The sequence below is a fragment of the Phycodurus eques genome, chromosome 19 (genome assembly GCF_024500275.1).
Source record: "Phycodurus eques isolate BA_2022a chromosome 19, UOR_Pequ_1.1, whole genome shotgun sequence".
In the NCBI taxonomy this organism is placed as follows: Eukaryota; Metazoa; Chordata; class Actinopteri; order Syngnathiformes; family Syngnathidae; genus Phycodurus; species Phycodurus eques.
In genome coordinates this window covers 1-14,865 of record NC_084543.1, presented here as the reverse complement: position 1 = coordinate 14,865, position 14,865 = coordinate 1, and positions in this window count along the sequence as shown.

Below are 14,865 nucleotides of genomic sequence, written 5' to 3'. Positions count from 1 at the left end.
GCAGAAATTATCCGTGATTTCGGCATCCAGTCCTGTGAACCTACTATCTCCTCGAAATTGTTTTTAATTTTGCTGTGGAGGACTTTCCCCACACTGAAGTACGTTGTGATTAATGGAATGAAATCTTCTCCTTTTTTATCCTGTTTTTCTGTAAATGTTCTGAAGCATTTTCTTAAATATGTCCTACTGTAGCCTCTATTCCGAAGGGCCTTAAACAAAATTTTGACCGCTTCCATGAAATAGCTTGTCCTCGTACATATACGATGGAATCGTAATAGCTGCGACTTAATTATTCCTCTGAATGTGTGGGCCGGATGAAAACTTCGTTTGTGCAATAACGCATGTGTATCTGTATTTTTAAAATGTACCTTAATGTCCAACTGATGCGTCCTATAAAAATTTGGTCCTTTAAATATTGTTGTGTCCAAAAAATCAATTGAAGAATAATGCATTTCTGTTTTAACCTGTATGGATGGGTCATGCGAATTTAATGTCTCTACAAATTTTTTAAATTGTATTTTTGTACCTGTCCAAAGTCCCCAAATGTCATCCAAATATCTCAAATAAATTAATGGTTTTTGTTGGCTCTTGGCTACAGCCTCTTTCTCCCAATTTGCCATGAAAATGTTGGCATAAGCCGGGGCGAATTTCTTTCCCATTGCCGTACCTTTTATCTGTAAATAGTATTTATCATTAAATGTGAAATCATTCCTTGTTAAATTAATATCTAGTAATTGTAATAGTTCCAAATCTGGTCTTTTAGGATCGGGATATTTTTCCAAAATTCTTTTCACACACGCTATTCCCTCCGGAATAGGGATGTTGGTATACAGGTTGTCCACATCCATAGTAAAAAGGAAACAGTCTGTGGAAATGTGTAATTGTTTAATTTTTTCAATGAAATGGTAAGTATCTCTAATATAAGAATCATGCTTGGTCGACAGAGGGGTCAAATAGTACTCCAAGTATTCTGCTGTGGTGTAAGTGTCACTTCCACAATCGGAAACTATTGGTCTTCCTGGAGGTACTTGGAATGGAACCGTCCATTTCTGTGGATCCTTGTGTATTTTTGGTAAGATGTAAAAACGCCTTTCTCGCGGTTCCCCATCACCCAATAAATATTTTTGTTGTCTGGCTGTAATGCATTTCTGTTGTTTTAATTTCTTTATAATTTTTTCTACCATCGGTATTGTATCCCCATATATTGGTTTATCCAATTTCTTATAATATTCCTCATCCCCCAACTGTCGCTCTGCCTCCATAACATATTGATCCCTACTAAGTACTACCACCGCTGATCCCTTATCTGCCGGTTTAATTACTACGTGTTTTGCATGTATCAGATCTCTCAGAGCTTTAACCTCCGACTTCGTCAAGTTTGGTTTTTCCTTTATCGGAACGTAATATTTTTTAATCAAATTTATATCCTCCTCTATTAATTTTTCCACTTCTTGCGGTAATTCTCCCATCGGAGGTGACCAATCCGATGGTCCCACAAACGGGGATGGTTTCTTTCGTGCCGAATTTTTGAAAAAGGCCGCTAATTTTATTTTTCGGTGGTAGTTCTGTAAATCTAACCTAAATTGCGATCTCTGATCTTTACCGATATCTAATGTCGGTATGAAAGATAACCCTTTGCGCAAAATGTCAATCTGTGGCTTAGATAATTTAAAGTTTTTGGCCAAAACCACCACTTCCTGTGCCACCAAGGAGTCAACTCCATTACCCCCCTCCGTTTTCAGACTCCGGGGGCCTTCAGGTTTAAATGTCGCAACCAATGGGACAGCATCTCATTTGCCGTGTCCCTGGTCCAGTGGATGTCGTCCGTCTCCACCTGGAAACTGGTTCTCCTCCAATAGTGGAATGAACCCTATATTCCTCTCAATGTACTCATTAAGGGATCTTAGATTTTCCTTCTCTTCTGGTGGTAGAGTCTTTGAAAAGTTCACTAGCGGAACCCAAATTTCCGCATAAGGGAATTTTATTTTCGTTGCTCGCACGCTCTTTTGCAAATCTTTGATTGCCGTCTCTTTGGATTTATTGGTCCTTGTGTTGATTCCAAATGCTAGTACTATTTTCTCCACCACCACATCCTCGGGTCCTCTTTTCCTCATTTTTTTTTTTTTTTTCTGTCCATGTCTAAAGTGGCTTCCTGGAAAGCAGTCTATTTGTAAGTCTTTTATGTCGTGAGGAGGAATCTTACCTAGGTTTGAGTCTCCTATAATTACCCACTTCTTTGTGACCCCTAGTTTCCATTCGGTGAGTTTCCTGAAGGTGTTGGGGTGCCGAGTCACTTCAAACTCCTGGAGTGCGGAATCTCCTCTGTTCTCCCTGGAGTCCTGGAAGTCCGTCCCTTCTGCCTCTTCTTCCATTTCACTCTCCCCTCTTTCATATATCTCTTCTATGTCTTCCCCCTCTTCTTCTCTATGTATCTGAATCTCATCTGCTTGTACCATCCGGTTTGTCTCCCCCTCCTCTTCCGACTCAGATTCCCAGATTACTCCGTCCTCACTTTCCCCGTCTGTTGCCCGTGGGCCTGGACTTTGTCCTATCTGGACCTCTTCATTTACACTCCCTTGGTGTGTTCTATCCCTTCTCAATTCATTCTCTACATTCTGTTCTGTCAAAACTATTCCCCTCGTGCTTCTCGCTGTCCTTGGTGCCTCCGTAGGTTCTTCCCTCCGAGGCAGTCGCACTGGGACATCTTCCCTCTGTAGCACCCCTTTGGGTTTCATTTGTGTTCTCTTCTGTACTCTAGCTTCTTGTGGCGGTTTCGCTTGGGTTGGAGGAGGGTTCTTCTGGGGTTCCCCTCTCTCGTTATCCCTGCCTTTTTCTTTCTGTACCGTCTGTGTCCCCTGGGTCAGTTGAAATGTTGCCTGAGTTTGTTGGCGAGTCTCCGCCGGGACTCTGTCCCTATCATCCATTTTGGCAATAACCAGCGCTTCTGCATGGTCCAATTCGTCTTGCGTGACTCTGGGCAGTTTCATTTTAGCCCATCGCACCGCCACCTCATAAGCCGTCTTCCAATCCGGTACGAGGAGAGGCTCCAATTCCTCTAGCAGTGCATCCAGTCCTGCTTGATAATGTTCCATTAGGATCACACATGTGGTGTGTCCCCAGTTTCTGGCATTACCCCAATGAGCTCCTTGGTGCTCTCTGTGGGGAATGCTGGTTTCACCATATTGGTCAAGATATCTATCATCTTTGCAATCATCCTGGGTTGCGGTTTTCCGTCTCGCGGGTCCACATTTTGCAAATGGTGGACCATTTTGATGATTGCATTCAGCACTCTAACCAGTCTCCTAAATTCGGGAGTGGCTGACTGTCTCCTAACTTCCGATTGTCCCGTCCATGTTCCCTGCCCTCTTTGTGTAGGGCCTCTGTATCCCTGTCGCACCACCGCTGCATAGGAGCGGAACTGAGGACGGGTGTTCCCCCCGTGACCATGGAGGATTGGGGTTACGGAAGAACCTTGGGGGAGGCGCTGGCCGGATAGGTTTGGGGAACTGAACACTTCCCCACCAGGAATTGGGGGCATTGCCCCCTCTTCCTGTAGGAAAGGATGGTGCACGGTCCATCCACCCTTGGTTACGCCTCCCGTAACCCTGGTTCCAATCCCTGGGGTATGTAGGCTGGTGGCCCCGCCCATAGCGGACCTCTGTCCAACCCCCACCCTCCATGATATTTACTTCCTTAATTTGAGTTTGCCTTGGCTATTTACGTAATCTTTATTTTTTGTTGTTTCTTATTTATTAGTTTCGGTATCAATTTATAATGTATTAGAATGAAAGAAACAAAACCAAACATCAATAAAACAAAAAAACAAAAAAATCCGCAATTCAAAGCAAAATACCTGTAACAACCTATTATGCGTGTGCCCTGACAACGTTTCGGCCTGTAAGGGCCTTCTTCAGGTCGTGGCACACTTTCTTTTAATAATAACAATAGCAAAGCAGCTCTACTCTTAAGTGATGTTCACCCTCCGACATCCAAAACAAACTGAGGCTTCTAGGCATGTCCCCCTTTTTTTTCCTTTTGCTCTTTTTTTAAAAAAACATTTTAACTTGTGTTAAAAGTAACATAACTTCAAAATTAACCCTATGTTGTTATCTTTTACTACTAAATGCATTACATAACCTATATTTTAACTGTATTTAACCATTTCAACTAAAATTTTAACTTTATTTATATCTTTTAACTGTTTTAGTTTTTTTAATATGTTTTATAGTTTTTATAATGTTTTTGGGTTTTTTTAATGTTATATCGTTTTTTTCATTTTAATAGGAACCCTATATACCCCTATGTATAGTTTCTATCCCTATATTCTATATTGTAATACTCTCATCTTTTTAGCAATGTAATTGTTTTTATGCATAGAATTCCCGTTAGTATGATTAAATTTAGGGCCCCCCCCTGTAGTGTTAAGGTTAGGGTTAGAGTAGGATGAGGGCTAGGATTCCAATTAGAGTTAGTGAGGTTAAATTTGGGGTTACCGATTAGGGTTAGGGTTAGCGTGAGATAGGGGATAGAATTCCAGTTAGGGTTAGGGTTAGGGTTAGGGTTAGAGATAGGATTCCAGTTAGAGTTAGTGAGGTTAAATTTAGGGTTCCCAGTAGGGTTAAGGTGCGAGTGGGATGCAGAATAAGATTCCAATTAGGGTTAAGTGGTTAAGTTTAGGGTCCAAGTTAGGGTTAGGGTTAGAATGGGATAGGCGTCCAATTTAGGGTTAGGGTTAGGGTTAGGGCCTACCCTGGCGTTATGGTTAGGGCTCGAATATGGGGTGAAATGTGGTATTTTCCTATGCATTTTAACGACGTTTTGAGTTCAATCCCCCAGGTTCTCGAGTTCCCAACCGAAACATCCAACGTCTTTCTATCCTTTTCCTTTCTACATCCGACCAATTTGTGTTTCTTTGTAAGCCTGCATACCGCAGGGCTTGCAATCCGTGTAATAAAAAATGTTGAACCACTGGTGTGTCAATTTCCTTTTTATTTTTTTATGTTATACCTATGTTGTGTCATTCTTGTGGTAAGTGAATTTTTCGTTTCCCCCACATATTTCATCCCACATTTGTGACAAATTATCAAGTATACACAATTTGTGGATTTTGGACTAAATCTTTGTGCTATCCTAAACATTTGTTTCTCATTGGAGTTAGTGACAAATTTCTTATTCTCAAAATGTTTACTGTGTGTCCCCGATTTGTTTTTATCTCTTATCCGTAATGACTGTAATTTAGCGCGAACTAGCCAATCTTTTAAATTTTTATTCCTTCTGTAGGCAGAAATTATCCGTGATTTCGGCATCCAGTCCTGTGAACCTACTATCTCCTCGAAATTGTTTTTAATTTTGCTGTGGAGGACTTTCCCCACACTGAAGTACGTTGTGATTAATGGAATGAAATCTTCTCCTTTTTTATCCTGTTTTTCTGTAAATGTTCTGAAGCATTTTCTTAAATATGTCCTACTGTAGCCTCTATTCCGAAGGGCCTTAAACAAAATTTTGACCGCTTCCATGAAATAGCTTGTCCTCGTACATATACGATGGAATCGTAATAGCTGCGACTTAATTATTCCTCTGAATGTGTGGGCCGGATGAAAACTTCGTTTGTGCAATAACGCATGTGTATCTGTATTTTTAAAATGTACCTTAATGTCCAACTGATGCGTCCTATAAAAATTTGGTCCTTTAAATATTGTTGTGTCCAAAAAATCAATTGAAGAATAATGCATTTCTGTTTTAACCTGTATGGATGGGTCATGCGAATTTAATGTCTCTACAAATTTTTTAAATTGTATTTTTGTACCTGTCCAAAGTCCCCAAATGTCATCCAAATATCTCAAATAAATTAATGGTTTTTGTTGGCTCTTGGCTACAGCCTCTTTCTCCCAATTTGCCATGAAAATGTTGGCATAAGCCGGGGCGAATTTTCTTTCCCATTGCCGTACCTTTTATCTGTAAATAGTATTTATCATTAAATGTGAAATCATTCCTTGTTAAATTAATATCTAGTAATTGTAATAGTTCCAAATCTGGTCTTTTAGGATCGGGATATTTTTCCAAAATTCTTTTCACACACGCTATTCCCTCCGGAATAGGGATGTTGGTATACAGGTTGTCCACATCCATAGTAAAAAGGAAACAGTCTGTGGAAATGTGTAATGTTTAATTTTTTCAATGAAATGGTAAGTATCTCTAATATAAGAATCATGCTTGGTCGACAGAGGGGTCAAATAGTACTCCAAGTATTCTGCTGTGGTGTAAGTGTCACTTCCACAATCGGAAACTATTGGTCTTCCTGGAGGTACTTGGAATGGAACCGTCCATTTCTGTGGATCCTTGTGTATTTTTGGTAAGATGTAAAAACGCCTTTCTCGCGGTTCCCCATCACCCAATAAATATTTTTGTTGTCTGGCTGTAATGCATTTCTGTTGTTTTAATTTCTTTATAATTTTTTCTACCATCGGTATTGTATCCCCATATATTGGTTTATCCAATTTCTTATAATATTCCTCATCCCCCAACTGTCGCTCTGCCTCCATAACATATTGATCCCTACTAAGTACTACCACCGCTGATCCCTTATCTGCCGGTTTAATTACTACGTGTTTTGCATGTATCAGATCTCTCAGAGCTTTAACCTCCGACTTCGTCAAGTTTGGTTTTTCCTTTATCGGAACGTAATATTTTTTAATCAAATTTATATCCTCCTCTATTAATTTTTCCACTTCTTGCGGTAATTCTCCCATCGGAGGTGACCAATCCGATGGTCCCACAAACGGGGATGGTTTCTTTCGTGCCGAATTTTTGAAAAAGGCCGCTAATTTTATTTTTCGGTGGTAGTTCTGTAAATCTAACCTAAATTGCGATCTCTGATCTTTACCGATATCTAATGTCGGTATGAAAGATAACCCTTTGCGCAAAATGTCAATCTGTGGCTTAGATAATTTAAAGTTTTTGGCCAAAACCACCACTTCCTGTGCCACCAAGGAGTCAACTCCATTACCCCCCTCCGTTTTTCAGACTCCGGGGGCCTTCAGGTTTAAATGTCGCAACCAATGGGACAGCATCTCATTTGCCGTGTCCCTGGTCCAGTGGATGTCGTCCGTCTCCACCTGGAACTGGTTCTCCTCCAATAGTGGAATGAACCCTATATTCCTCTCAATGTACTCATTAAGGGATCTTAGATTTTCCTTCTCTTCTGGTGGTAGAGTCTTTTGAAAAGTTCACTAGCGGAACCCAAATTTCCGCATAAGGGAATTTTATTTTCGTTGCTCGCACGCTCTTTTGCAAATCTTTGATTGCCGTCTCTTTGGATTTATTGGTCCTTGTGTTGATTCAAATGCTAGTACTATTTTCTCCACCACCACATCCTCGGGTCCTCTTTTCCTCATTTTTTCCACCAAACACTGTCCATGTCTAAAGTGGCTTCCTGGAAAGCAGTCTATTTGTAAGTCTTTTATGTCGTGAGGAGGAATCTTACCTAGGTTTGAGTCTCCTATAATTACCCACTTCTTTGTGACCCCTAGTTTCCATTCGGTGAGTTTCCTGAAGGTGTTGGGGTGCCGAGTCACTTCAAACTCCTGGAGTGCGGAATCTCCTCTGTTCTCCCTGGAGTCCTGGAAGTCCGTCCCTTCTGCCTCTTCTTCCATTTCACTCTCCCCTCTTTCATATATCTCTTCTATGTCTTCCCCCTCTTCTTCTCTATGTATCTGAATCTCATCTGCTTGTACCATCCGGTTTGTCTCCCCCTCCTCTTCCGACTCAGATTCCCAGATTACTCCGTCCTCACTTTCCCCGTCTGTTGCCCGTGGGCCTGGACTTTGTCCTATCTGGACCTTCTTCATTTACACTCCCTTGGTGTGTTCTATCCCTTCTCAATTCATTCTCTACATTCTGTTCTGTCAAAACTATTCCCCTCGTGCTTCTCGCTGTCCTTGGTGCCTCCGTAGGTTCTTCCCTCCGAGGCAGTCGCACTGGGACATCTTCCCTCTGTAGCACCCCTTTGGGTTTCATTTGTGTTCTCTTCTGTACTCTAGCTTCTTGTGGCGGTTTCGCTTGGGTTGGAGGAGGGTTCTTCTGGGGTTCCCCTCTCTCGTTATCCCTGCCTTTTTCTTTCTGTACCGTCTGTGTCCCCTGGGTCAGTTGAAATGTTGCCTGAGTTTGTTGGCGAGTCTCCGCCGGGACTCTGTCCCTATCATCCATTTTTGGCAATAACCAGCGCTTCTGCATGGTCCAATTCGTCTTGCGTGACTCTGGGCAGTTTCATTTTAGCCCATCGCACCGCCACCTCATAAGCCGTTCTTCCAATCCGGTACGAGGAGAGGCTCCAATTCCTCTAGCAGTGCATCCAGTCCTGCTTGATAATGTTCCATTAGGATCACACATGTGGTTGTGTCCCCAGTTTCTGGCATTACCCCCAATGAGCTCCTTGGTGCTCTCTGTGGGGAATGCTGGTTTCACCATATTGGTCAAGATATCTATCATCTTTGCAATCATCCTGGGTTGCGGTTTTCCGTCTCGCGGGTCCACATTTTGCAAATGGTGGACCATTTTGATGATTGCATTCAGCACTCTAACCAGTCTCCTAAATTCGGGAGTGGCTGACTGTCTCCTAACTTCCGATTGTCCCGTCCATGTTCCCTGCCCTCTTTGTGTAGGGCCTCTGTATCCCTGTCGCACCACCGCTGCATAGGAGCGGAACTGAGGACGGGTGTTCCCCCGTGACCATGGAGGATTGGGGTTACGGAAGAACCTTGGGGGAGGCGCTGGCCGGATAGGTTTGGGGAACTGAACACTTCCCCACCAGGAATTGGGGGCATTGCCCCCCTCTTCCTGTAGGAAAGGATGGTGCACGGTCCATCCACCTTGGTTACGCCTCCCGTAACCCTGGTTCCAATCCCTGGGGTATGTAGGCTGGTGGCCCCGCCCATAGCGGACCTCTGTCCAACCCCCACCCTCCATGATATTTACTTCCTTAATTTGAGTTTGCCTTGGCTATTTACGTAATCTTTATTTTTGTTGTTTCTTATTTATTAGTTTCGGTATCAATTTATAATGTATTAGAATGAAAGAAACAAAACCAAACATCAATAAAACAAAAAAACAAAAAAATCCGCAATTCAAAGCAAAATACCTGTAACAACCTATTATGCGTGTGCCCTGACAACGTTTCGGCCTGTAAGGCCTTCTTCAGGTCGTGGCACACTTTCTTTTAATAATAACAATAGCAAAGCAGCTCTACTCTTAAGTGATGTTCACCCTCCGACATCCAAAACAAACTGAGGCTTCTAGGCATGTCCCCCTTTTTTTTTCCTTTTGCTCTTTTTTTAAAAAAACATTTTAACTTGTGTTAAAAGTAACATAACTTCAAAATTAACCCTATGTTGTTATCTTTTACTACTAAATGCATTACATAACCTATATTTTAACTGTATTTTAACCATTTCAACTAAAATTTTAACTTTATTTATATCTTTTAACTGTTTTAGTTTTTTAATATGTTTTATAGTTTTTATAATGTTTTTGGGTTTTTTAATGTTATATCGTTTTTTTCATTTTAATAGGAACCCTATATACCCCTATGTATAGTTTCTATCCCTATATTCTATATTGTAATACTCTCATCTTTTTAGCAATGTAATTGTTTTTATGCATAGAATTCCCGTTAGTATGATTAAATTTAGGGCCCCCCCCCCTGTAGTGTTAAGGTTAGGGTTAGAGTAGGATGAGGGCTAGGATTCCAATTAGAGTTAGTGAGGTTAAATTTGGGGTTACCGATTAGGGTTAGGGTTAGCGTGAGATAGGGATAGAATTCCAGTTAGGGTTAGGGTTAGGGTTAGGGTTAGAGATAGGATTCCAGTTAGAGTTAGTGAGGTTAAATTTAGGGTTCCCAGTAGGGTTAAGGTGCGAGTGGGATGCAGAATAAGATTCCAATTAGGGTTAAGTGGTTAAGTTTAGGGTCCAAGTTAGGGTTAGGGTTAGAATGGGATAGGCGTCCAATTTAGGGTTAGGGTTAGGGTTAGGGCCTACCCTGGCGTTATGGTTAGGGCTCGAATATGGGGTGAAATGTGGTATTTTCCTATGCATTTTAACGACGTTTTGAGTTCAATCCCCCAGGTTCTCGAGTTCCCAACCGAAACATCCAACGTCTTTCTATCCTTTTCCTTTCTACATCCGACCAATTTGTGTTTCTTTGTAAGCCTGCATACCGCAGGGCTTGCAATCCGTGTAATAAAAAATGTTGAACCACTGGTGTGTCAATTTCCTTTTTATTTTTTATGTTATACCTATGTTGTGTCATTCTTGTGGTAAGTGAATTTTTTTTTTTTTTTTCATATTTCATCCCACATTTGTGACAAATTATCAAGTATACACAATTTGTGGATTTTGGACTAAATCTTTGTGCTATCCTAAACATTTGTTTCTCATTGGAGTTAGTGACAAATTCTTATTCTCAAAATGTTTACTGTGTGTCCCCGATTTGTTTTTATCTCTTATCCGTAATGACTGTAATTTAGCGCGAACTAGCCAATCTTTTAAATTTTTATTCCTTCTGTAGGCAGAAATTATCCGTGATTTCGGCATCCAGTCCTGTGAACCTACTATCTCCTCGAAATTGTTTTTAATTTTGCTGTGGAGGACTTTCCCCACACTGAAGTACGTTGTGATTAATGGAATGAAATCTTCTCCTTTTTTATCCTGTTTTTCTGTAAATGTTCTGAAGCATTTTCTTAAATATGTCCTACTGTAGCCCTCTATTCCGAAGGGCCTTAAACAAAATTTTGACCGCTTCCATGAAATAGCTTGTCCTCGTACATATACGATGGAATCGTAATAGCTGCGACTTAATTATTCCTCTGAATGTGGTGGGCCGGATATGAAAACTTCGTTTGTGCAATAACGCATGTGTATCTGTATTTTTAAAATGTACCTTAATGTCCAACTGATGCGTCCTATAAAAATTTGGTCCTTTAAATATGTTGTGTCCAAAAAATCAATTGAAGAATAATGCATTTCTGTTTTAACCTGTATGGATGGGTCATGCGAATTTAATGTCTCTACAAATTTTTTAATTGTATTTTTGTACCTGTCCAAAGTCCCCAAATGTCATCCAAATATCTCAAATAAATTAATGGTTTTTGTTGGCTCTTGGCTACAGCCTCTTTCTCCCAATTTGCCATGAAAATGTTGGCATAAAGCCGGGGCGAATTCTTTCCCATTGCCGTACCTTTTATCTGTAAATAGTATTTATCATTAAATGTGAAATCATTCCTTGTTAAATTAATTATCTAGTAATTGTAATAGTTTCCAAAATCTGGTCTTTTAGGATCGGGATATTTTCCAAAATTCTTTTCCACACGCTATTCCCTCCGGGAATAGGGATGTTGGTATACAGGTTGTCCACATCCATAGTAAAAAGGAAACAGTCTGTGGAAATGTGTAATTGTTTAATTTTTCAATGAAATGGTAAGTATCTCTAATATAAGAATCATGCTTGGTCGACAGAGGGGTCAAATAGTACTCCAAGTATTCTGCTGTGGTGTAAGTGTCACTTCCACAATCGGAAACTATTGGTCTTCCTGGAGGTACTTGGAATGGAACCGTCCATTTCTGTGGATCCTTGTGTATTTTTGGTAAGATGTAAAAACGCCTTTCTCGCGGTTCCCCATCACCCAATAAATATTTTTGTTGTCTGGCTGTATATGCATTTCTGTTGTTTTAATTTCTTTATAATTTTTTCTACCATCGGTATTGTATTCCCCATATATTGGTTTATCCAATTTCTTATAATATTCCTCATCCCCCAACTGTCGCTCTGCCTCCATAAACATATTGATCCCTACTAAGTACTACCACCGCTGATCCCTTATCTGCCGGTTTAATTACTACGTGTTTTGGCATGTATCAGATCTCTCAGAGCTTTAACCTCCGACTTCGTCAAGTTTGGTTTTTCCTTTATCGGAACGTAATATTTTTTAATCAAATTTATATCCTCCTCTATTAATTTTTCCACTTCTTGCGGTAATTCTCCCATCGGAGGTTGACCAATCCGATGGTCCCACAAACGGGGATGGTTTTCTTTCGTGCCGAATTTTTGAAAAAGGCCGCTAATTTTATTTTTCGGTGGTAGTTCTGTAAATCTAAACCTAAATTGCGATCTCTGATCTTTACCGATATCTAATGTCGGTATGAAAGATAAACCCTTTGCGCAAAATGTCAATCTGTGGCTTAGATAATTTTAAAGTTTTTGGCCAAAAACCACCACTTCCTGTGCCACCAAGGAGTCAACTCCATTACCCCCCTCCGTTTTTCAGACTCCGGGGGCCTTCAGGTTTAAATGTCGCAACCAATGGGACAGCATCTCATTTGCCGTGTCCCTGGTCCAGTGGATGTCGTCCGTCTCCACCTGGAACTGGTTCTCCTCCAATAGTGGAATGAACCCTATATTCCTCTCAATGTACTCATTAAGGGAATCTTAGATTTCCTTCTCTTCTGGTGGTAGAGTCTTTGAAAAGTTCACTAGCGGAACCCAAATTTCCGCATAAGGGAATTTTATTTTCGTTGCTCGCACGCTCTTTTGCAAATCTTTGATTGCCGTCTCTTTGGATTTATTGGTCCTTGTGTTGATTCCAAATGCTAGTACTATTTTCTCCACCACCACATCCTCGGGTCCTCTTTTTCCTCATTTTTTCCACCAAACACTGTCCATGTCTAAAGTGGCTTCCTGGAAAGCAGTCTATTTGTAAGTCTTTTATGTCGTGAGGAGGAATCTTACCTAGGTTTGAGTCTCCTATAATTACCCACTTCTTTGTGACCCCTAGTTTTCCATTCGGTGAGTTTCCTGAAGGTGTTGGGGGTGCCGAGTCACTTCAAACTCCTGGAGTGCGGAATCTCCTCTGTTCTCCCTGGAGTCCTGGAAGTCCGTCCCTTCTGCCTCTTCTTCCATTCACTCTCCCTCTTTCATATATCTCTTCTATGTCTTCCCCCTCTTCTTCTCTATGTATCTGAATCTCATCTGCTTGTACCATCCGGTTTGTCTCCCCCTCCTCTTCCGACTCAGATTCCCAGATTACTCCGTCCTCACTTTCCCCGTCTGTTGCCCGTGGGCCTGGACTTTGTCCTATCTGGACCTCTTCATTTACACTCCCTTGGTGTGTTCTATCCCTTCTCAATTCATGTCTCTACATTCTGTTCTGTCAAAACTATTCCCCTCGTGCTTCTCGCTGTCCTTGGTGCCTCCGTAGGTTCTTCCCTCCGAGGCAGTCGCACTGGGACATCTTCCCTCTGTAGCACCCCCTTGGGTTTCATTTGTGTTCTCTTCTGTACTCTAGCTTCTTGTGGCGGTTTCGCTTGGGTTGGAGGAGGGTTCTTCTGGGGTTCCCCTCTCTCGTTATCCCTGCCTTTTTCTTCTGTACCGTCTGTGGTCCCCTGGGTCAGTTGAAATGTTGCCTGAGTTTGTTGGCGAGTCTCCGCCGGGACTCTGTCCCTATCATCCATTTTGGCAATAACCAGCGCTTCTGCATGGTCCAATTCGTCTTGCGTGACTCTGGGCAGTTTCATTTTAGCCCATCGCACCGCCACCTCATAAGCCGTCTTCCAATCCGGTACGAGGAGAGGCTCCAATTCCTCTAGCAGTGCATCCAGTCCTGCTTGATAATGTTCCATTAGGATCACACATGTGGTGTGTCCCCAGTTTCTGGCATTACCCCCAATGAGCTCCTTGGTGCTCTCTGTGGGGAATGCTGGTTTCACCATATTGGTCAAGATATCTATCATCTTTGCAATCATCCTGGGTTGCGGTTTTCCGTCTCGCGGGTTCCACATTTTTGCAAATGGTGGACCATTTTGATGATTGCATTCAGCACTCTAACCAGTCTCCTAAATTCGGGAGTGGCTGACTGTCTCCTAACTTCCGATTGTCCCGTCCATGTTCCCTGCCCTCTTTGTGTAGGGCCTCTGTATCCCCTGTCGCACCACCGCTGCATAGGAGCGGGAACTGAGGACGGGTGTTCCCCCGTGACCATGGAGGATTGGGGTTACGGAAGAACCTTGGGGGAGGCGCTGGCCGGATAGGTTTGGGGAACTGAACACTTCCCCACCAGGAATTGGGGGCATTGCCCCCTCTTCCTGTAGGAAAGGATGGTGCACGGTCCATCCACCCTTGGTTACGCCTCCCGTAACCCTGGTTCCAATCCCTGGGGTATGTAGGCTGGTGGCCCCGCCCATAGCGGACCTCTGTCCAACCCCCACCCTCCATGATATTTACTTCCTTAATTTGAGTTTGCCTTGGCTTATTTACGTAATCTTTATTTTTGTTGTTTCTTATTTATTAGTTTCGGTATCAATTTATAATGTATTAGAATGAAAGAACCAAAACCAAACATCAATAAAACAAAAAACAAAAAAAATCCGCAATTCAAAGCAAAATACCTGTAACAACCTATTATGCGTGTGCCCTGACAACGTTTCGGCCTGTAAGGGCCTTCTTCAGGTCGTGGCACACTTTCTTTTAATAATAACAATAGCAAAGCAGCTCTACTCTTAAGTGATGTCACCCTCCGACATCCAAAACAAACTGAGGCTTCTAGGCATGTCCCCCTTTTTTTTCCTTTTGCTCTTTTTTTAAAAAAACATTTTAACTTGTGTTAAAAGTAACATAACTTCAAAATTAACCCTATGTTGTTATCTTTTACTACTAAATGCATTACATAACCTATATTTTAACTGTATTTAACCATTTCAACTAAAATTTTAACTTTATTTATATCTTTTAACTGTTTTAGTTTTTTAATATGTTTTATAGTTTTTATAATGTTTTTGGGTTTTTTAATGTTATATCGTTTTTTTCATTTTAATAGGAAC